The sequence below is a fragment of the Dermochelys coriacea genome, chromosome 6 (assembly GCF_009764565.3).
Source record: "Dermochelys coriacea isolate rDerCor1 chromosome 6, rDerCor1.pri.v4, whole genome shotgun sequence".
NCBI classification, from domain to species: Eukaryota; Metazoa; Chordata; order Testudines; family Dermochelyidae; genus Dermochelys; species Dermochelys coriacea.
This window is the reverse complement of record NC_050073.1, coordinates 25478348-25501529: the sequence shown is the minus strand read 5'-3', so window position 1 is coordinate 25501529 and position 23182 is coordinate 25478348. Positions and strand designations below refer to the sequence as shown.

The following is a 23182-nucleotide window of genomic DNA, read 5'->3' as shown; positions in this document are numbered from 1 at the left end:
GGAAGCTTACGAGCTTACACAGAGTTCTTCTTCAGGTCCGACCTGAAGCTCAAAAGCTTGTCTCTTTTACCAACAGAAGAGATATTACCTTGTCTCCCTAATGTTCCAAGACCAACACAGATACAACACCACTGCAAACAAGTGTATTTCATGTCTGAATTAACATGGGTATAGTAAGGAATCGAGTAAACGCTCCTAGGTATGAGAACAACCATGACACTGGTACAGGATTGTTTAGAACTGTTAAGAAATTCAATTGCTTTTTTATTTTACTTAGCGTGTTTTCTAAAGTGTATCTGAAATTTTAATAAAACAGGAAGTATTGGGACTGGTTGGAAGTTTCTGGATCTCACTGCTAAAAAATTAGGGTGACCTAGTCCAGCACCTTAAATTTAGCAGATATTGGGCCCCCCAAAAACTGAGAAATTAGATCCAAATGCCTCCAGAAGTGAATTGTTCACCACGGAGTGTAGCCCTTGCCACAGTAGGACAACTTGAGGAGTCCAGATGTGTTGGGAAAGAAACACTGGTGTGGAGGGAGGATCAGAGTGTATGTCTGGGAGGACGTAGGACAATGCCAGAATTTGGATAAGTATCTGAAGTCTTGCTGCTGGGGAGATTTTCCATCTCTATGCAATCAGCTTGGTTTTCAACAGACTAATTCAGCATTACATGTTGGCATAAATATAAAGGGAAGGGTAAACACCTTTAAAATCCATCCTGGCCAGAGGAAAAACCCTTTCACCTCTAAAGGGTTAAGAAGCTAGAATAACCTCCCTGGCACCTGACCAAAATGACCAATTAGGAGACAAGATACTTTCAAAGCTGGAGTGGGGGAGAAACAAAGGTTCTTGCTGTCTGTGTGTTGTTTTTGCCAGGAACAGAAAAGGAATGGAGTCTTAGAACTTGGTAAGTAATCTAGCTAGATATGCATTAGATTCTGTTTTGTTTAAATGGCTGATAAAATAAGCAGTGCTGAATGCAATGTATATTCCTGTTTTTGTGTCTTTTTGTAACTTAAGGTTTTGCCTAGAGGGATTCTCTCTGTTTTGAATCTGATTACCCTGTAAACTATTTACCATCCTGATTTTACAGAGGTGATTCTTTTACTTTTTCTTCAATTAAAATTCTTCTTTTAAGAACCTCATTGCTTTTTCATTGTTCTTAAGATCCAAGGGTTTTGGGTCTGTGTTCACGTATGCAAATTGGTAAGGATTTTGATCAAGCCTTCCCCAGGAAAGGGGGTGTAGGGTTTGGGAGGATTTGGGGGGGGAAAGAAGTTTCCAAGCAGGCTCTTTCCCTGTTATATATTTATTTGTTAAATGCTTGGTGGTGGCAGCAATAAAGTCCAAGGGCAAAAGGTAAAATAGTTTGCACTTTGGGGACGTTTTAACCTAAGCTGGTAAAAATAAGCTTAGGGGGTTTTTCATGCAGATCCCCACATCTGTAGCCTAGAGTTCAGAGTGGGGAAGGAATCTTGACATGGTGGCAGAGTGGTGAAAATAACTTGAAATCATTTTGAGATTTTTTTGAACAAGAAGTACAGTTTTTAAAAAAGGAATTTTTTTTTCCTTTGGGCTGCTGGAAAGCAGGTTTTCAGCTGAAAGCAGTTAGAGTTTTTGTCGTCTCTGCTTGGGGGCCAGAGCAGAGACAAAAGGGAATTGTCTTTTGTGAGCTGGAGTTTTCTCTACCTAAAGGCAGGGTAGTTAACCTCCTGCAGGGGAATTCAAAAGTCTTCACAGACCCGAAGAAGTGTTTTTTTTTTTTTGTTTGTTTGTTTTTTTTACCTAAGAGCAACTAGAGGGGTTTTCTGTCTATTTGCCTTGAGACAAAGGTGTTAGGGTTTTTTTTTTGTTTGTTTGGGTTTTTTTAAGGATTTTTTCTGTAAGCTGACAATCACTATCAGAACATAGGTATCTGGTTACAGCATAGCAAAATTTTACAAGTCCAGTTTTTTTTTTTGTTTTGTTTTATTTCTAACTCTCGGGTGTAAAGTTAGTTAAAAACAGAGAGGCAAACATGACAGAAACCAAGGTACAACACAAATTGGAGTTAACCAGACTGGAGACAGTGAAAGAGGCAGAAAAAAAAACCAAGAGGCTGTCCACAAGAGAGCTATAGAGGCAGAAAAGAACCAAGAGGCTGCTCACACAAGAGCTATGGAGACAAAGGAAAAAGAAAATGGAGGAAAAAGGAAAAAAAAAAGAGGAAGCATGAACTGGAGATGGAGAAGGTAAGGGCTGAGCAGAATCTACTGAATAACCCTAACAATCCTTCCCCAACAATCCACAAATGGGAGCGACTATGTCCATAGTATGATGAATCCAGTGATATTGCTGAATATTTTCTCACCTTTGAGAGACTGTGCACTCTCCACAAAATTCCTGAAGCTCACGAGATGACCACATTGGTCGTGAAATTGACTGGAAGAGCTCTGGACATATTCAATAAGATGCCTATTGATGAGGCTTCTGACTATAATAAATTCAAGGATTTTGTTTTAAAGCAATTTCAAATTACATCTGAAATGTACAGAGTAAAATTTTGAACCCTTAAGAGAGGGCCTGGACTAAGTATTGTGGCTTATCTAAACCAGATGAAGTATCTGTTAGACAAATGGGTCCAAGGAAGGGGTGTCACTAGCTTTAACAGAATGTGTGATTTGATAGCTCAGGAGCAATTCCTGAATATGTCCAAGGAGGAAATAAAACAGTGTTTATGGGATAAGGAAATGGACTCAGCAGAAAGTCTTGCTTCTTATGCTGATTGATAAGAGCAATCCCAGACTGCCAGAGAGGCGGGGCAAGCTGGAAAAAAATGGGTGGAGGGAGAAGAGAGGAACAACCCTGGTCACAGCTGGAGCAGATAACAGAAGGGACACCCTCAGACCACACCCTACCACCAGGGGTAGCCCAAGGCCTCAATTACACACCAAGGAATACTCTAGACACCTTATCGTCCTGCCACACCATTCTCCAGCAACCCACGTCACCCCAGTGATCCATCAGTTGGACGATGTTTTAAATGCAACGAGCCGGGGCACGTGAAGGCCAACTGCCCCAAGAACCCCAACAGATTACAGTTCATTGCACCAGAATCACACCACAGGTCCTCAGGCCAAGATACCTCCCATATACCCTTGGAGCAGAGGGAAACTGTGAGTGTGGGAGGAAAGAAGGTCACCGCGTGGAGGGACACTGGAGCACAAGTGTCAGCTATCCATGCTTCCTTAGTGGACCCAAATGTAATTGGCCCAGAGATCCAAGTGACGATTCAACCCTTCAAGTCCAACTCTTCCAATTTGCCTACAGCCAAGTTGCCTGTCCAGTACAAGGGCTGGTCAGGAACGTGGACTTTTGCAGTCTATGATGATTATCCCATCCCCATGCTGTTGCGGGGAGACTTGGCCATCACGTGAAGCTAGCCAAGAGGGAGGGAATGGTCACCCGCGGCCAGGCTAAACAAGCCGTCACGCCTAGATCTGTTCCGGAAACTTCTACCAGGACCAGGTCAGAGGTGATGGATCCGGACCCCAGGCCAATGACTGCAACAGCAGTAGTGGATCCAGTCCCAAAGACCCAGACAGAGCCAGTCCCAGAACCAGAGGAACAACCAGAACCAGATCCATTGCCAGCACTGAATCCAGTACTTGCAACCTCAACACCAGAGGGCCCCCCAAAACCTGAACCAGCAGCAGCTGATAACCCTACACCAGAGGCTCAGCCGGAGCCTGAACCCCAACATAGTGGACCAGTGGAGAGCGATTCACAGTCAACGGAAACAGCCCCATCCCCTACATTGCTTCCAGAGGGGCCAAGCCTAGGTCCGCAATCCAACGAGGAACTGATGTTTCCAGCATCAAGGGAACAGTTCCAGACCAAACAGGAAGCAGTTGAAAGCCTCCAGAGAGCTTGGACGGCGGCATGGAGCAACCCACCACCTCTCAGCTCTTCTAATCAATCCAGGTTTGTTGTAGAAAAAGGAAACTTTCTGATGGATACCAGGCATCCTCAGAGACAGTTGGTAGTTCCAACTAAGTACCGGATCAAGCTCTTGAGCTTAGCCCATGTTCATCCTAGTGGCCATGCTGGGGTAAACAGGACCAAAGACCATTTGGGGAAGTCATTCCACTGGGAGAGAATGGACAAGAAAGTTTCTACCTATGTCCAGTCTTGTGAGGTATGCCAAAAAGAGTGGGAAAACCCCAAGACCAGGTCAAAGCCCCTCTCCAGCCACTCCCCATCATTGAAGTTCCATTTCACCGAGTAGCTGTGGATATTCTGGGTCCTTTTCCGAAAAGGAGGAAAGCAGAACATACTGACTTTCATGGATTTTGCCATCCGATGGCTGGAAGCAGTAGCTCTAAGCAACACCAGGGCTAAAAGTGTGTGCCAGGCAGTAGCAGGCATTTTTGTCAGGGTAGATTGGCCCTCTGACATCCTCACAGATGCAGGAACTAAATTTCCTGGAAGGAACTATGGAAAGCCTTTGGGAAGCTCACGGGGTGAATTATTTGGGTGCCACCCCTTACCATCATCAACCAAATGGCCTGGTGGAGAAATTTAATGGGACTTTGGGGGCCATGATACTTAAATTCGTAAATGAGTACTCCAATGATTGGGGCCTAGTGTTGCAGCAGTTGCTCTTTGCCTACAGAGCTGTACCACATCCCAGTTTAGGGTTTTCACTATTTGAACTTGTACTTGGCTGCGAGGTTAAGGGGCCATTACAGTTGGTGAAGCACCAATGGGAGGGGTTTACACCTTCTCCAGGGACTAACATTCTGGACTTTGAAACCCACCTCCTCCCCGGTTAACTGCAGTTTAGCCCACTGTGAAAACACCCTCTGAACCTCTTTAGCCCTTGCTAAAGAAAACCTACAGGATGCTCAAAAAGAGCAAAAAGCCTGGTATGATAAACATGCCAGAGAGCGTTCTTTCAAAGTAGGGGACCAGGTCATGGTCTTAAAGGCCCAAAAAATGGAAGCATCGTGGGAAGGGCCATTCACGGTCCAGGAGTGCCTGGGAGCTGTTAATTATCCCACCTGAGCCACCATGTCACGATTCCTTCCACACTCTGAACTCTAGGGTACAGATGTGGGGATCTGCATGGAAAAACCCCCTAAGCTTATTTTTTACCAGCTTAGGTTAAAACTTCCCCAAAGTACAAGCTATTTTATCTTTTGCCCTTGGACTTTATTGCTGCCACCACCACGCGTCTAGCAAATATCTAACAGGGAAAGAGCCCGCTTGGAAACGTCTTTCCCCCCCAAATCCTCCCAAACCCTACACCCCCTTTCCTGGGGAAGGCTTGATCAAAATCCTCACCAATTTGTATACATGAACATGGACCCAAACCCTTGGATCTTAAGAACAATGAAAAAGCAATGAGATTCTTAGAAGAAGAATTTTAATTTAAGAAAAAGTAAAAGAATCACCTCTGTAAAATCAGGATGGTAAATAGCTTACAGGATAATCAGATTCAAAACACAGAGAATCCCTCTAGGCAAAACCTTAAGTTACAAAAAGACACAAAAATAGGAATATACATTCCATTCAGCACAGCTTTTTTTAATCAGCCATTTAAAAAAAAAAAACAGAATCTAGCACATATCTAGCTAGTTTACTAAATTTTAAGACTCATGTAGATTTCACTGCTTATTAGGGAGAGAAGATTAGGTCCAGTTCCTCCTTCACTATCTCAAATGAGGTGGGAGGGAAATAGTAAACTTGTCTGAAAAAAATTTAAAATTTCTATTTGAATTTTTAAAAAGGCATAGTAAAACACAGGTGCATAGTAGGAGAAATAAAATGGCTGATTCTGAGTGTATCACTATCTACAAGTTGATTTTTATTTAAATTTTTCTTCCCCCAATGTCTCTGCAACACTCTATAAACTGTCTAAACTCTCAGCGGTGGTAACAAGCCAGTAGTCTGAAAGAGCAAGCACTGCCAAAAGAGCTGAAACAAACAGTGCCACCCCACCTTGTGAATGGAATCCTAGCCACGTAGCCTGGTCTTTGGTTAGGACACTCTTCTCAAAGATATAATTACTCCGGGGGTGGGGGGACATTCTGCACACACAATATTTTAAAATTCTGCAAATTTTATTTGTCAAAATAACTCTACATAATCATGCCAGTTTCAATTATTTTGGTAATTTATTTCAAAATACCAGTCAGCTAGTATGCCTGTAACAATGCAGACACACAAATTCTCCCAGGAGTAAAAAGAGTTAAAGAAATCCCTATGACAACCCAGTTCCTGTTTCTCTGCCCCCACCTCAAGGGCCCCCCTTGCCCAGATACCACACCCCCTTCCCATCAGAGCCCAGAGATCCAGAGGGAGAAACAGCCTGATGCTTGGTCCCAAGCTTACACGGAGTTTCCTGCGTGCTGCCTTCCCCTTCCCTTGGGTATGCTGGGAATTGCAGCGGCCAGGAACCCTCTCGCTCCCTTCCTCCCCCCAGCAGTGTCTTTTATGTGTGAGCTGGGCTCTTCCAGGTCCAGTGGTGGCTAGCAGCACTACAGCCCATTTCTGTGGGGGAAAGGAAATTCTGAGCACACATTAATTTCTGCAAAATTCTGCATTGTGCAGTGGTGCGGAATTCCCCCAGGAGTAATTACAATGGTGGACATACTAGGCATGAAATCAACTCTTGGCACTGTTCACTCCACACTGTGGGGTCAGACTGCCCGGAGAGGAAAGAGTGAGGCTATATTCAAGCCTGTCACAATGGGGAGTTGCGTCTGGATCCCCAAATCAGTCCATCAATACAATTTTTTTGTACCAAGTGCAGGATTTATAATCCTATTAAGGCTACCATGTTTGATAATTGGGCTTTTGCTATCTCTGCTGTTTGGGGTGGGAGGGAAGAGATGTAAAGATTGTGGAGTATCAGATCTGTTCTGAAACAAAAATTCCATCAGGAACTCTGAATCTATTGCCAAATGCAAAAAGAACCGATGTTCTATAAGCTTATACATCACACAGACAATACCAATTTTTATCAGCTGATGAATGGGAAAGAACTGGTCACCTTAAGTTAAACAACATTTCATATGCTAGTGCACAAAAACTACAAGATGTTTGTTCTCCTGTGACAGCACTTCAGGATAAATCAAGAACTCGGCTTGATTTATTAGTGGGTGAGCAGCCTAACAACTAATCTAAAAACATATGTTTTATTCAGACAATGTGCCAATAGGTTTAATAGCCTGATACAAAAGTCTTTCAGAGCCAGAAAATTAAATCTGACTTGGCAGAATATGTGAAATGTTCGTGACCTTTAGATTTGTGGTTATGTTTTGAAATGGGCATAAAAAATAGACATTTAGAATTAAACTTGAATTTAACTAAAAGCATTCTGTGAATCCAAACATGATACAGATAGCTGTGTCTGTAACTTTTGTTTCTACCTGTATTCTATAGGGGTTGCTGTTGTCATGGTTAGAACACTATACTAAATAAGATTTTATTCAGAGCACTAGTTTCTGCATTAATGTAATATTTCTCCCTGTCTGAGTATTAATGGAATGGAAACAAGATTGCAAGTCTCTAGCAAATCCATCGGTCTCACATTACCACACGTTAGATATAGGCCTAAGATTTAAATTAAATAGATGGTTATTGCTTATAGCTATAATCAGCAAGGTAATCTGACTTAATTTCAAAGCAATCCATATTTTGAGATATAGTTGAAAGGCACAGTTCCTTCCTTTGCATCACTCATGTAATTTCTATACATAGAAACGGAATACCTTGACATATGAAATTGTGCTCAATATACTCTTAGGGAAGCTCGAAGGTATATTAGAACAAACAGAACAATCTCTTCTAAAAATGTGGTTTAGTAGTCCCTATACATCTTCCTTGTACAACATTTATTCAAACTGAGAATTAAACTTCAAGACAAAACACAGCCACTAGAGATTAAATATAGGCATTTCAGGCTTACACAAATGTATTATGCTACCCTTACTTATCAGATTTTTTTTAAAAAATCTCAACAGTTTATACTCTGGTACATACATAAACTGTACAGGAAAATACAGAAGATAGGAATGGTTCTTAATTTTGGATTGACTTGCATCCTATCATGATAGCACATAGAAAGTTGAATGCTTTGTAGATATTGTGCATACTTAAATAAAAGAAAGCTATTTTTAGTTAGACATCCAAATCCATTTCAGCTATGTCAGCAGATACCCTAATCTGGTTATCCAGTTCAGACTGCTCCTTATTCAGGATCCTCATCCTCACTTACAAGACCTTGAAGAATATTGACTTCCCCCTCCCCAACTCCCCTAACCTCCCTTCTCCACTATAGTTTAGTCCTTTCTCCCTCCCTGTTCTTGTCCCAGTGCTCCTATTGATCTTCACCCACTAAGCCAAATTCTCTGTTGGTATAACTCCACTGACTTCAGTAGCACTATGCCCGCAGAAAATGTGTCCCATAATTCTTTCCATTCTCAATTTCATACCTAAAATGCTGCTGTCATGCTTGGAACCTTCTCTTTACCTTTATCTGCCAAGCACTCTCTCACAGCTCTCCTTCAAACCCACCTTCTCTTCAGGTAATCCTTCCTATCTTCCCCTCATCCTCACTCACTGAAATTGTTGTCCTGTGACTTGGCTTGCACACGTCTCATTTAGTCTTGATTCACATAGATGCTGAGCATTCATAAATCAAGGTGAAGTTATTGGGAAATGTGTTTGCTCAGCAGCTTTACAATTATTCCCTATGCTTTCAAGGCAAGGACCATGTCCGCTATCTGTTTTATAAGCAAGTACAAGTTTCCTGAACAATTTGCTTTTACTGATAAGTCATTCTGTTCACTCTTGACAAAATGAATCAGTTTTTACCTGTAAAAACAGATTTTAATGAATTTGTGAGAATTGGTAAATTTGATCAAGATCCCAATGTAACCATCATTCATGGTATTGAGTGGCAAAATTCCACTGGGGAACAAATCAGCTTCATTACATCAGAGCAAAACCCACAGCTTTTACACCAGTAAAGAAGTCACATTAAGCATTTTTCTGGAAAATATTGAAAGTTTAGAGACTAAATGGATGTTCTCTTTTCAAGTAATATCACATCTGTGATTTCCAGCTTGGTGGGAGAGTGTTGGAGAAGGGGAAGTATTTTTCCCTACACAGTTCTAATTGATCTGTGAGAACTGAATTTCTATACCCAAGATACAAATGCTGTATTTTTGAGGGATGAATATCTGTAGAGGTTCAGTATTTGTGATCCTTACCAATAGCTTGCCAACAACACACACACACACAAGCCATCTTTACTAATGCAATGTACTTGTGCAAATTCTGCACGCTTATTCATGCAACTCCCATTAACTTGATCTACTGCTGTTGCTCTTCAGTGATAATTTTGCAAATCAAGACAAAGATTTGCCCCTATTCATATAAATGAGCAGCACTTGCCTGATTTTCAAAGCTGAGCATTTGTAACTCCCAGTGAAGCTCAACATCTTTGAAAATCTTGTCACATCACATGCCCCCCATATTATGCTCTCATTTACACCCATGAAATTCCATTAACTTCAACAAATTTGCATCAGTGTGAGAGCAGAATTTGGCCTCTCTATAACAAAAAATTGCTTATGCTGTGTGAGGGTGAAACATGAATTTTATAAGCTATTAAAAATAATAAAAAAAAGACAACCCCAAACTCATTTCTGTTATACCTCCAAGAGACTGAAACAGCATCAGAAATTAAAGATCATCCATTAAGTTTAACCCTTAATCTGTTGAGCTCTCAGAACAGATATTATACTAAATCAGAATTTCACTTGCAATATTCAAACATGTTTTGGTGGAAGAAAAAAAAAGATTATGAGAGGCACACTGCCTCAGCTTATAACATCAACACTGCTCTCTTGTGGCAGAAACTTAAAGTGAAATATTGATCTGCTTTGCACTAAGTATCACAATGCTAGGATATAAAATAGCCTGATTGGTGAGGGAAATACAAAACAAACACCTGCCAATAAATGTGGCTGCTGAAGTGTGGCATAAGTAAGATAAAGAGCAAAAGCAACAAGAGAGAACACTAGGCTTTAACTTCTCAGGTGTTAAGTATTCAGCTGATCTCTCTTACTAGTGTTCATGCCAAGCTTTCCAGGAAAAAACACTACTAACAGCAGTCAGAATTCTCTTTTCCAGCCAATTCTTGAGGCAACGTTATCAGAGCAGAGTTAAGAGTCAGTCTGTTCATTTCCAAATACTTATGCCTTCAGGAAATTCAAACCACAGTGCCAGAAATGAAAGACCATTGCTGTTATCCCTTAAGCTGTTGAGCTCCAAGTCATTTGATATTCTGAATCAGAGTTTCACTTGTAATTCAGTCACTTCCTCTTTTTCTCCTCCAGCCTCTATACGTAGAATATGGAAGGTTGGTCTCAGTGGCTAAGCAATGATACAAATCTACACACAAGCTCACTCTCTCGTGTTATCAAGCCATGGCTTCAATTCAGCATGTTACTTACACACATTTGTCAGTTAAGCTCAGGAGTAGCCCCACTGATTTTAATGGGGTTACTACCATTCTTAAAGCTACATGCATGCTCAAGTGCCTTCCTGAATCAGGGCCTAAGTTTGGCAATCATCATCACTGCGATTTAAAAAGTTGCTTTCATTTCTGTCCTTGTTCAAACAATTGGTTACATTTTCTCCTCGGTTTTGAAATTTAGGACATTTATGTCCTAGCACTAGAACAATGTTCAAACTGAAAAAGCTGAGGAAACCAAGGACAGATTTTTAAAGGTATTTAGGCACCTTGTGGTATTTTCAGAAGCACCTAAGTAACTCCCAGTGATTTCAATAGGAGTTAGGCACTTAGAGCTTTTGAAAATCCCCCTAGGCACCTAAATATACATCTTTTAAAAATCTGGCCCTGCTTTCTGTAAAGAAGCTGTTGTAGTACGTTTCTAGTGGAAAAGCATAGGCGGTATTTACCCAGAGGCCAGCCCACAGATTGATCCGTTTTCTTTAGATTTAAAGACCACAAATAAGTGAGTTTTTTTCCTTAAGTGTTGTGAATGGAATGCATGCAATTGTACACAATTCATGGTATTCATTAACAGGGCAAACCTCATTTGCACGCACACAGGAGTCAAAGCTGCCGGTTATGTACAATGTCACTTTTTGTGCAGAAGCTGAGATACAGTCTCATGCCATTCATGTGGTGCAACATACTAAATATTCTGAGACACTTTGGCAGCACAGAAAAAGGGACAAGAATACATCACTAAATTCAGGGTCAAATTGAAGTCAATGGAGTTGTGTCAGTTTATACCAGCATAAGTTTAGAACCAAATTTTCTATCTTCCTGAAGCTCAGCTAGGACCACACTTCAATGCATTATTTTATTTATGTATTAAAACAAAGTGGCTATTTACTTGCCAGAGACTAGCGAGCGAGCGAAAGGGAGGTGTTGAATCATTACTGCAATTCTTTTTTCCTTCAGAGAACTGTGTCTATACTATGGAAACTACAACAGCATATCTACAGGTCATAGCCTACAGCAACGGAAGGGGTTTCTCCATACAGCACCTGCCCAGATGATGGTAGCTAAGTCAACGGAGGCATTATTCCATCTACATAGCTGTGTCTACATGGGGTTAGGTCCGCATCGCTACATCTGTTGGAGTATAGATTTTTCAGGCCTCAGTCCAGCACCAAGTATTCCCCTTTTCCTTCCTTTGATATCTGATATCACTTCTCAGATGCAGAAGCATTGCTTTATGATCTCCAGTGGAGAATAGTGCTTCCTGCCCATGAGCTTCACATGGACAGTGAACTCCTTTCCAAGTTTAAAAAGCCCTCAATCTCTAAACACAAGACTTTTCAGTGATTTAACACTGAAGTTCTAGATTAGCAAAGGCTAGGATGCTCCAGTTAAAAGCTGCTAAATATAATAGTTTCAAGACCGATAGGGACTGTTGCAGTACAGGACTCAGGGTTTGGATTGTTCACTCCACCCATGTTGAGAACAGCATTGACCAGCTCCAGAGAAATCTGTACAGTCTCTCTCTCTGCTGCAGCGTCAGTGCTGCAACAGGTCTGGTTTGAATGGGGGTGGTTAAGGAGGTTATTGGTTCATAAAGGAGAATTTTTAGGACTGCCCTACAGAGAGGAAGAGTTTCCAGATAGGTCATCCATCTCATTTCCACCTCTGATGTTTATTTGTATGGAACATAATGACAATCCACCCAGTACTTCATCTCTCCAGGTTTTTAAAATGAGTTCAAAGTTCATGAAAGCTAATATATGAATCCTGGAGACTGTGATCCTCTGTTTATTCACAATAAGATAGTACAGGCACCAATTCCCTGCTAACAAGCAATAAGCCTATCCTGGAGGCATCTCTTTCGAGAGTAAATAGGTAGTTTTATCTCCATGTCCATTCAGTCCTTGGTTTCCTCAGTTGAGGCAGCCAACAATAGTGCCAGTTGTGATGGCAAGACCTGTCTAGAAGGAATGGGATAGAGAACATCAACTCATTTCACATAAGACACTGAAATGACATGATGAAACAGCTTTTGGTTACTAGCAACTCTGGCTAGTTTTGAACCTGTGACTTATAGAAAGGAGAAGCTCCACATCCCATTGCCAATCTGACCTCTCAATTGTACTATATTTGTGTTTTGGCAGAATCTGGCTGCTTTTGCTGTTACACAGTCAGGTATTATTGTACCTCCCCTTCCATCACCCCCTTTTACAAATAAGTAAACCAAGAGGTTTCCCAAGGTTAGTTCAACAGAGCTGAGAATAGAACCCATGTATCACATCCACTCTGCCTTTCAGAATGGGCATGCCTAAAATCTGAGTGCTTGCTATCCGGTCCATAACCACTGCTCTAGCCACCAGACCACACTCAACCCCCAGGGTCAGGAACTCAACCCAAGATTCCTGATCCAACTTTGTTGTCGTTCACCAAGGAGCTATGGAATGCACTGGCAAAATGTGCTTCATGCCCCTTCTAGGTGCTGGTCCATAGGAAAAATAGGAATAACTTCTCTACCATTTGAGTAACAATCTGTGCTGTGGCCCTGATGATCCAAGGCAATGACCTGGCATGGACGGAGATTGCCCTTGGGGTTGTGCATGATGGCATGGGTCCAGTTTTCCTTTTAAAAAAAAACAGATTTAATTCACATGCAGCAAAGGGTTTATAGTTAACAGCCATTATATTCTGTCAATTATGGCATGCCACACATCACTACACAGGTGTTCCACATTTCAATCACTTATCAAATATTGGCAGGTTAGAAGGTGGAGAGGTTAGAAACATCTAGGCTTCTTTTTTGAGGTCTGGTCTATACTACAAAGTTAGTCAATGCAAGTCACCTTGCACTGACTCATTTGTGTACAAGTCTACAGTCAAAATTTGTCTCCAGACAATGTACTTACCGCATTACAGTGATGCGGTGAAATCACCTCCCTAAAAAGATAGGGAGAGTTATGGTTGACCTACTGAGGTCAATGCAGTGCAAGTGTAGACACTGTATGGCCTGTCTCAACCCTCATCATCCAGCAACTGTCTGACAATGCCCCTTTCCCTGCAACAGTAACCACTCTAGTCTCAATTTTAAAGTCCACTGCCCAGGGGTCACAGAAACCAGAGCCACCCTCCCTTTAGCCTCTCCGCCACATATTTTTGAAACACCTTTTCCCAATTGCCCACTTTGGTGAACACACCTAACAGCTTGCCCTTATTGTGTGCAGCTTCCCAGGCAACCATGCCATCTCTACAAACTAGACACTCATTCATGCCTGGAGTTGCCAGGAAGTATTGGATCTCCTGGACCTGTGCAGAGAAGAAGCTGTGAAAGCACAGCTCCAGACCAGTCATAGAAGAATGGACATCTATAAGCAGATTGCATGGAGGATGCAGGCAAAGGGTATGACAAGGATTAGCAGCCATGCTGCGTGAAAGTGAAGGAACTTCTCCAGATGCACTCCTTGGCCTTGTGGTGTAACAATAAATCTGGTTCTTTACTGCAGACCTACCACTTCTACAAGGAACTGCATGCCATATTTGGCAGAGACCACATCAGCCCCCACCGACCACTGGGGATACTTTGGAGGAGACCAAGGCCAATGCCTGGAATAGCAAGGAGGAAGGAAAGTTGGCAGGGGACTCCCACCATGCTGCCAACCAGGACCTGTTTGGAGGCTCCTTACATTTCTAGCCAGTCCCATCAGGTGAGCATGGACGAATCTGATGAAGGGGAAGGGAAACTAAGTGTACACATGCATTTTTCCTTACATTTCAATTTAAAGATGGTGCCCATCCTATCCTCAACTTAGGACAAAAGCGGTACAACAGAGGTAGAGTTGGCATCTGTAGGGTTAGGCAGGAGGAGCGGCCATGCAGGACACTTTCTCTATGTGCTTAGGGATATCCCATTTATCCTCCTGAAAGATAATGATAAAACTTTCAGATACTCTGCAATCCTCTCCTGAAGGTTTCTAGGGATTGCTTCCTCCCCAGTAGAACACTCTGCAATAGTTTGGCTGGCACCATTGCAGTAAACAGGCTAATGGCAAATGGGCCTGGACAGCCTCAGAATGCCAATAGTAGCTGTGTTCTCTGTGCCTGTGTGACCCTCAGAAGTGAAATATCAGCTAAAAATCACAACCACCTGTAGAAGATAGCGTCAATATTCAGTGTCATTGCCCTATGCTCATATCCATAGAATAGGGACAAATTTTATAGCTTCATGCAACAGAAAAAAAAAATCACCCCACCCGTCAGCAGGCCATACTCACCATGGTTGCAGCTGGAGAACAGCGCTATGCCAAGGCATTCCAAAGCCACTACCACGGCTAATCATTTAAGTGCTCTTTCAAAGCCATCATCAACTGCATAGGTCCACATTGGGCTCTTGTAGTAGTTCTTGTGTCTGGCTGTTTAAAGTCAGCTGCCACACCACCTCCATCCTGACTGCAGCTTTTCCCCCCTTTACTTTACCGATATTATGCAGGATGCAACAGGCAGCTAACGCCATTGGAATGTTTTTCTGACTGAGATCCAATCAAGTAAATAAACAATGCCAGTGTTTCCTTTAGTCTATCAAAAGCATATTCAGTCAATCTTTTCTTGGTGCTGTCAAGATGGCCAATGTACTGCTTTATGAGCCAGGGAGCAAAAAGTAGGCTGGATCCCCTGGAATCACAGTTGGCATTTCATCATCACCAGTTGGGAAAAAAAAAAATGTCCCTACTTGCAGCTTTCTGAACAGGCCTGTACTCTTAAAGATGCAGGCATCATGTACCTTCTTTAACCAACCCACACTGATATAGATGACGTGTCCTTGTGATCCACCATTGTGTCTTGCACGTTGCCAAGAATCACAGACCTGCATATCACGAGATGATTAATGGCCCTGTAGACTTGCGAGACTACTGTGAATGTTTCATCTCCAAATGATTTTCCACTGACTGGTAGCAAATCAGTGTTGCATGATTCTGGAGTACAAGCATCACTCACTTCTCCATTATCAATGCAGCTCTCATTCTGATGTCCATGTGCTAGAGGGCTGGGGCAAGCTCAGCGCACAGATCCAGGACCATGGCCTTTTGCATCCAAAAGTTCTGCAGCCACTACTCATCATCCCAAACCTGCATTATGAAGCAGTCCTACTAGTGAGTGCTTTTTTCCTCTGGCCCAGAAGCAGTGATCCACTATTTGCAGCTGCTCCGTGAGTGCCACCAGTAACCTTGATTTGTTTTTCACTATGTCCCATAACAATCTGTCCTAGAAGAAATCCTCACATCTCCAGTTGTTGCGGTACTTCTTGTGGAACAGCAAATACAGGAGAATCGTGTGACCTGTATTTGCAACATTCATGAGCATAGTGTAGAGCTCTGCAGGCTCCATGCTTCTGTCAGAGCTGCCAGACACCAAAAAGTTACACAAAGGTTTGAGAGATTTTTTTTTTTTTTTTAAAGGCACAAAAACTATGGAATATGGATAGTACAATGAGATAGAGAAAGTTGCATGCTGAGAAATTGACCCCTAGCTCCCCAGAGATCTCTAGGCAAGTCATTTCTACCCTATACCACATTGCAAAAATTTCCCAAAAGGCATTGTGCTGACAGCAGCACCTGGGAAGCTATCCATCATGCACCACACTTGACACTGACCCAAGCACTCCTGGTGAGTATGCACAGCACTGACACAAGTAGCAAAATATGCATGTACCCAAGCGATATGTAAATGTAAGCATCAGCATGCCAACATAACTTGCATCAATCAGCGTTTGCAGTGTAGATATAGCTTTAAAGCTTTGTATTGCGCGTCTCTAAAGGGGCAAATAAATGTCTTTGAATCACTTTGATAATGTTAAAGTTACCTTATCTTGTCAAAGTGATACCATTTTATTGATTCAGTCACTTGCATAATGATCTAATGACCTTTCCTGATTGATGCCAAGCTCTAAAAATACACACAGGACCATTAATGAGCCACAGCTTACAACTAGACTAGTGGATTGCAGTTACCTTATACAAACAATGGACCCAATCTTGAAAGAGGCTGTGCTACTTAATTCAATTTTACACCACATTGAAGATTGTGTCCAGGGAAGCCTGGCTGCTGGTGAAAGACAGTTGGGATATCAAGTATCAGAGGGGTAGCCATGTTAGGCTGTATCCACAAAAATGAGGAGTCCGGAGGCATCTTAGGGCATATCTACACTTACTGCTGGAGTGATCAATCCAGCAGGGGTTGATTTATTCACCTAGCTGAAGTTGTGTAACTTACATTGATCCTCCTCCCCCCTGCCCTCAGCATAGACCAGGCCTTAAAGGCCAAGATTTATTTGGACAAACTTTTGTGGGTAAAAAAAAAAAAAAAACAAAAAAAAAAACACTTCTTCAGATGCAGCATCAGTGTTGCATCTGAAGTGGTTTTTTACCCATGAAAGCTTATGCCCAAATAAATCTGTTAGTCTTTAAGGTGCCAGTGAAGAGCCATGCAAGGCAGTTTGGGAAAGCAGGATAAGAACTTTGATGATGTATCAGAAACATCTAGTTAATGCAAAATTAAGGGTGACAATTTAATTGTCACTATTGTTACACTTCCAGAGTTAGAAATCCCGAACAATTCACACCTCCCAGAATTATGGTTTCACTCTGTCTGCAGACTCCAGTGATAAAATATATACGTTTTCTCTACAAGCATGAGGGCTTGGGTTTGTTTTTTTTTTTAAAATGGTAGCTTAGTCCTTGGAGCATGATTTTTCAGCAAAGGGCAAATAGTCCGGTAAACTTTGTGACTTCAAAATTGCAGGGCACATGAAGCCCTGCATATTACACTGGAAATCCAAGGTAAATAGAGAAAATGCAGGCACAAACAGCACAACTCCAAGTACCTGTTCAAGAGCTGAGGGACAGTTCCCATTTAAATTCTCTGTGCCATTTTTCATTGTATCAAACCACCACCACACTATCATACACATTAATAGCTAAGCAGCTCTTGACTAGTTCCAAACAAAAAGCAGAATACGGAAAACTTCAACATAGTATTAGTGACAATGTGTAAATATTAATGTCTTAGGAAGGTATGTGCAGCATCAAGGTGAAATGAAGATTCAAAAGAGGGAGTGCAAGCAGAGGACAGCAGCAAGGCTGTCATAAATATAAAGGGAAGGGTAACACCCTTTAGGTATGCAGTAACATAAAATCCCTCCTGGCCAGAGGTACAGAATCACTTTACCTGTAAGGGGTAAAGAAGCTCAAATAACCTGGTTGGCACCTGACCAAAAGGACCAATAAGGAAAGAAGATGCTTTCAATCTGGGGGCGGGGGGGGAGAGCAAAGAGGTTTTGTGTGTGCTCTCTGTGTTGTTCCCTCACTGGATGGAAAGAGGGACCAGGCAGGAAAACACATTTCCTAAAAAACATACCTGAAATGAGCATCTAAAATTACAGAAGTAAAGGCAAGGAAATGCGTTCGATTATCTTTTGTTTTAGCTTGTGAATTTTCCCTACGCTAAGAGGTAATTCAATTCCTGTTTTGTAATTGGAAAGCAGAGTCAAAGGGAAATCTTCTGTGTTTTAAGTCTATAACCCTGTAAAGTTACCTTCCATCCTGATTTTGCAGGTGTGATTCTTTTACTTTAAAAAAAAATACAATTCTTTTAAGAATCTGATTTTCAGTGTCCAAAAACCAAGGCATTTGGTTTGTGTTCACATTGTAACCAATTGGTTAGTATATTATTTTCAAGCCTCCCCAGGAAAGGGGGTGAAAGGGCTTGGGGATATTTTGGGGAAACAGGGACTCCAAGTGGCCCCTTTTCTTGAATTTTGGTCTAAATCACTTGGTGGTGGCAGCAATACTGTCTAAAGCCAAGGAAAGGATTTGTGCCTTGGGGAAGTTTTAACCTAAGCTGGTAGAAATAACCTTATGGGATCTTTCATGTGGGTCCCCACATCTGTACCCCAGAATTCAGAATGGGGAGGGAACCTTGACAAAGGCTCTCCAGTGTCACTGTAAAATACTCAAAAGAATGATAACTCCACTCACAGAGGTTCCTCTTCAATGGAACTCTGGCAATCTGCCATCAGTGGAGAAAAGCAGCCCCACAGTTGTTGAGTTACTGCTTTCACAAGAAAGGTGACCTTTTTGGCAGAAGAGAAACTGCTGTATTTTTCTTTCTAAGAATCACTATTAAATATACTCAGTTAACACCTCTAACCAAAATGTACAATAAATTTATTACTTTAACAAAAAAGTCTGCTGTTCAAATATACACGCTTACAAATGCTAATGCTTCTGAGAAACAGTCAACTGTAAAATGCATTAGCAGGTCTCTTTCCTTTATAGAGGTTAGGACTGCAGACAGCAGAGTTGACGTGCAGAATTCAGGAATGCCTTAATAAAGTGTGTTGTATCCAGTGATCTGTGAATCAAATGAGATTTGAATTATCTCATTAAACAAGAACAATAGCAACAGTAACAGTGGCAGTAATGAAGAATAGACCAGCCCAAGGTCAAACTAATAGTAAGGGCCAGAAGGGTCTCAATTAGAGCTCTACTTTTTTGTGCCTTTATTTGTGCACCCAACATTGTCGGAAGAGGAGGAGTTTGGGTACCCAAATATACAGGATTCTACATGGAAACTGCATGTGCACTCATTTTGGGAAGTTAAAGTGACTATGTTCATGAAGATGTTATTTGCTCGTGCAGAGTCACAGCTAGATAGTTTCCAAAAAAAAATCTCTACATTTGCACTATGGCCCAAAGGTGGTAAAAATAATGGAAGCATTTAACATGTAGAGATATCTTCTGAGGTTCAGTTGAGACTTCAACAACAACGAAGTCAGTCAGCAAAATTTATCAGAAAGTTTTCATCAGTTATTTTGCAAGGCTGGAGGGATCTGTTCCTCCTGCTGGAAAAGTCTGAGCACTCCAGAGTTATTTGTGACTGGATCCTGTAGTCCGCACTCAGGCAACTGCTCCCTACTCCTAACTGAAATCTATGGGAGATCTATCTGGGTAAGGCCTCCAGAGTTAGGTCATTAAGGCCTGATGCAAAAGTCCACTGAAGTCAATGGGAGACTTTCCATTAACTTCAGTGAGCTTGGTATCAAGCCCTCGTGAGCTGGCTTTATAGTACCATTAAGAAATTAAGATTTTAACTAGCCCATCTCCTTTGTGATTCCAGTGTCCCTGTCTGCACAATAGCATTGGAAATTGATAACATCCCTCTCTTCCCCCCACCTGCTTTATACATACAAAAAAATCTCTTTTCCTTTTAGTTCATGTTGCTATACCACCATTATCACAAACCCTGATAAATCAGGGTATCCAGTTAAAGTCAATTACTGTGTAGGGAAGACAATGAGGAGTCCTTGTGGCACCTTAGAGATTAACAAATTTATTTGGGCATAATTTGTTAGTCTCTAAGGTGCCAAAAGGGCTCCTCGTTTTTGCTGATAGACTAACATGACTACTACTCTGAAACCTGTGTAGGGAATTAGTAAAGTGAAATGCTCATTTAGGATGACAACACTTACACTCATACAGAGCTGACCATTAGTATCACACATTGAACTCCAGACTGAAACTTTTACACTGATTTCCTCTAGGCAGTCACAAAATTCAAGCATCTCTTTCAGTGTTAAGTTACAAAGGTTGGCAATAAGAGTCATTCAAGCATCAATACTGCCAGTAAAGCAGATGCCCTAGAATACTGATTAGAGCAATTATATAGACTTCATAGTTACAGGCCTGCTTTTGGCTTAGACTCCGAACTCAATGTTACCAGTTCTCATGATGTTACTGCAAGTCAGATGATACTGAGTACGTTTCAAAAAAGCCACTGCTCCTGTCTCAACTATGTAAGCAGTTACAATTTTTAATGAAAGTACATTTCTAGCCCTCATGTTTGCAGAAAAAAAAGATTGAAAACATGACAGAGTGCACCCCAAAGGTTCAAAATCCAAAAAGTAAATAAAACCCCCAATATCTTATTTTCAAAATGTCATGACCAGAAAACTAGGATTATTGGGGATTGACGTACGATTTTTAAATGCTGGGACCAGCATCACTGAAGTGAAGGTTTCTGTGGGTGCAAGTTTATCATCTGTTACTAGTAGCAGGTAAGGATGCACTGGTACAAGCACTGAGGTAACCATTTGTGTTGTTTACTACTGGTCATGAATCTTAGGTAAGAGCTGGCCAGCTGGAACTACTGAATGAAGAACTATCTCCTCATGATATTCCCTCCTGGAAGTTACTGTGGGCAAGACATTGTGTATTGTGATGGGAAATAAAAGCCAGTTTGGACAAGACTTTGCTTTTGTGTGACATACATTTTAGTCCTGGAGGGCTGCCATTTTTCCATAAGCAGCTTTTTGTTCCTAACAGTAAAAAGGTGGCAAACTTTGAATCATTCCTGCTGTGGCCATTTCGAGGCAGTAGTTCGTATTCTCTCCCATTCCTGAGCTCCATTTGCTGCAACAGAGAGGAATGGCCATCAGGGAGCACTCTACCCTGCCAATTAGCAGAGTTTGGCAGCTACTCTAACCTACACCAGCTGACAATGGTCCCCAAAGGGCCATCTGCTAGCTCAGAATAGCCAGAGTGCCTTGTGCACTAGCTCTTCCCACTCCTGGCCCAGGAGGAGAGTAGTATAGAAGCCATTATATCATCTCTACATCTGCTGGGGAATCAGTGGGTTTTCATGATGGAAACCACATATTTGGTGTTTGTTATTACTACTTCAAGCCAGAGGGTGTGGCAGCATTCCCAGCACCTCTAATTCCAGCATCACTGGGGGACTCCCACCTCCACAGCCCACTCTGAGAATCCTCTTACAGGTACCATGCCCTCTGTATGGGTGCTTCAATCTGCCTCAGTTTTCTCATTCTAACAGTCACATACACAGCATGCTGTCAGATAAAAAAAAAGCCAACCAACAACTTACAGTTCAGCTGTAGCAGGTGTCCTCCAGCCCTTCCCCAGGGCAGGGCTTCACAGTCCTTTACTACTCCAATCAAGGAGATTTCTTCTCCCCTTGTATCAGGGTTCAAAGCCCAATGTCAGTTTCCAGGCATTATGAGTGCACTCTTTTTATATATATATAGACACACACACCAGTTCTTGAGTTTTGTGGGACCAGTAAAACTTTTGTGGCTGTAGTGCTGCAAATTGCTTCCTTTGCACAGCTCTTTACATCCACTCTTAACCCAGGGCTGGATTGTCCTTCACACCCCTCTCAAGGCTCCCCAACCTCCTTCACCCATTTGAACAGGGCTCGATCCCAGTCCCCAGTTCTGTTACCCTCTCCTCAGGTTAAGCTACTAGCCACATCCTTGGCCACTAGCAGAGGAAAAAGGGAGAGCCTTTTAAGTCTTGCCTCAATTCTCCCAAACAGAGCTCTTAAGTATCCCAGCAGGCCTGGCTCTTGGCCACATGATCTTTCCCAAATACCACAAGGGCAGAAACTCAGTACTCCACTCTTCTTAAAGGTCCAGCTCAGCTTGCAACAGGGATGACTCAGAGGTCAGTGTGGCACCCAATATCTATACAACGTAAGCACATTCCCTAATGGTCAGGCATAGGGACTCTTCAAGAATGTTACCTCACACTGGATCAGCTAATAGGTCTTTCCTCTCTTCAAGCACCAATTATTCTGTTATTTCTTCAAATCCAATAGTGAGGATACAAACTTCACAATAACTACTTTTGCCTCATTTGGCAGCTGGGTTGTGTTAGAGGACAAGAAAAGCTAATGTGGGGAAGCCAGCTAGAGAATTAGGAATACGATTAATCACTGACTTTTTAATGCATAATAGCATCTTACCTCTATATAGCTCCTTTCCCAATCACACATGCTGTATGTGTCTGCACCACCAACCTTGCTTACAGGAGGACAAGGAGAAGGCAAAGCAAGCCCATAGCTCCTTTCACCCTGAAGGATCCCAAAGCACTATATAAATAACTACAAGCAGGGCTCATTAATACATATTGAGTTATCCAATCCAGGCTGTTAATGCTTCCTTTCAGATCCTTAAATATTTCTGTGTGCCTTTCATGAACTGGAAATTGATGCCAGATTACTAAAATGCAGGAATTACTATGCTTTTTTTTTTTTGGCTTTTACATTTTCCCTTCCTGGTGTGTTCTAGGCCTGGTCTACACTACTAATCTGCCTCTTCAACCTAGGAAGTAGTGATACCATACCCAAAATCTTATTCAGACCCTTTTCTCAGGGCTTCAACTTTATTTTCCCCCCCCCAATAAAACTAGTACAATTTTAAATCAATCATCCCTTCCTCCTAACTTAGGATCTTCTACATATTCTAGGTTTCTAGTCTGCTGAGTACATACCACTATCACTATCTACTACCTCAAGGCCTTACATCAAAACCTCACTATCAACTCTCTACATTCATCTGAGATGCCTGCTGGCTTTTATAATTACATGATTTGTAGCTGATCAGTCTCAGTTGGGAAGTAGCTGGTCCATCACAGGTGAGGCTGGGCCTGAATCCCCTTAAAGAGCCAGCCACCCTATGACAGGCTGTAGTATCTGGCGGTGCTAAAATAACTAGCTAATAATAAAGATATCACTCAAGAAAGTAGCTTTGCTCCCAACTCCTGTAAATAACTTTTTTTTTCTCTAGAGTGTTATTAATTTAGTC

General features: G+C 41.9%; 1 long non-coding RNA gene across 2 annotated transcripts; it reads right to left on the bottom strand.

Annotated features, from left to right (window-relative positions):
- Positions 1–7952: 7952 nt before the first annotated feature.
- Positions 7953–22927, bottom strand: LOC119857452. 2 transcript variants are annotated; one of them, XR_005293588.2, is made up of 5 exons: positions 22342–22917; positions 21463–21551; positions 14296–14444; positions 13048–13153; positions 7953–12494 (listed from the first exon to the last, which is right to left on the bottom strand). It is a non-coding gene; the product is annotated as an uncharacterized LOC119857452 (long non-coding RNA). The 2 variants fall into 2 exon arrangements; XR_005293589.1 differs by lacking the exons at positions 7953–12494; positions 13048–13153; positions 14296–14444 and adding an exon at positions 18726–18933 and having other exon boundaries at positions 22342–22927.
- Between the last annotated feature and the right edge of the window lie 255 nt (positions 22928–23182).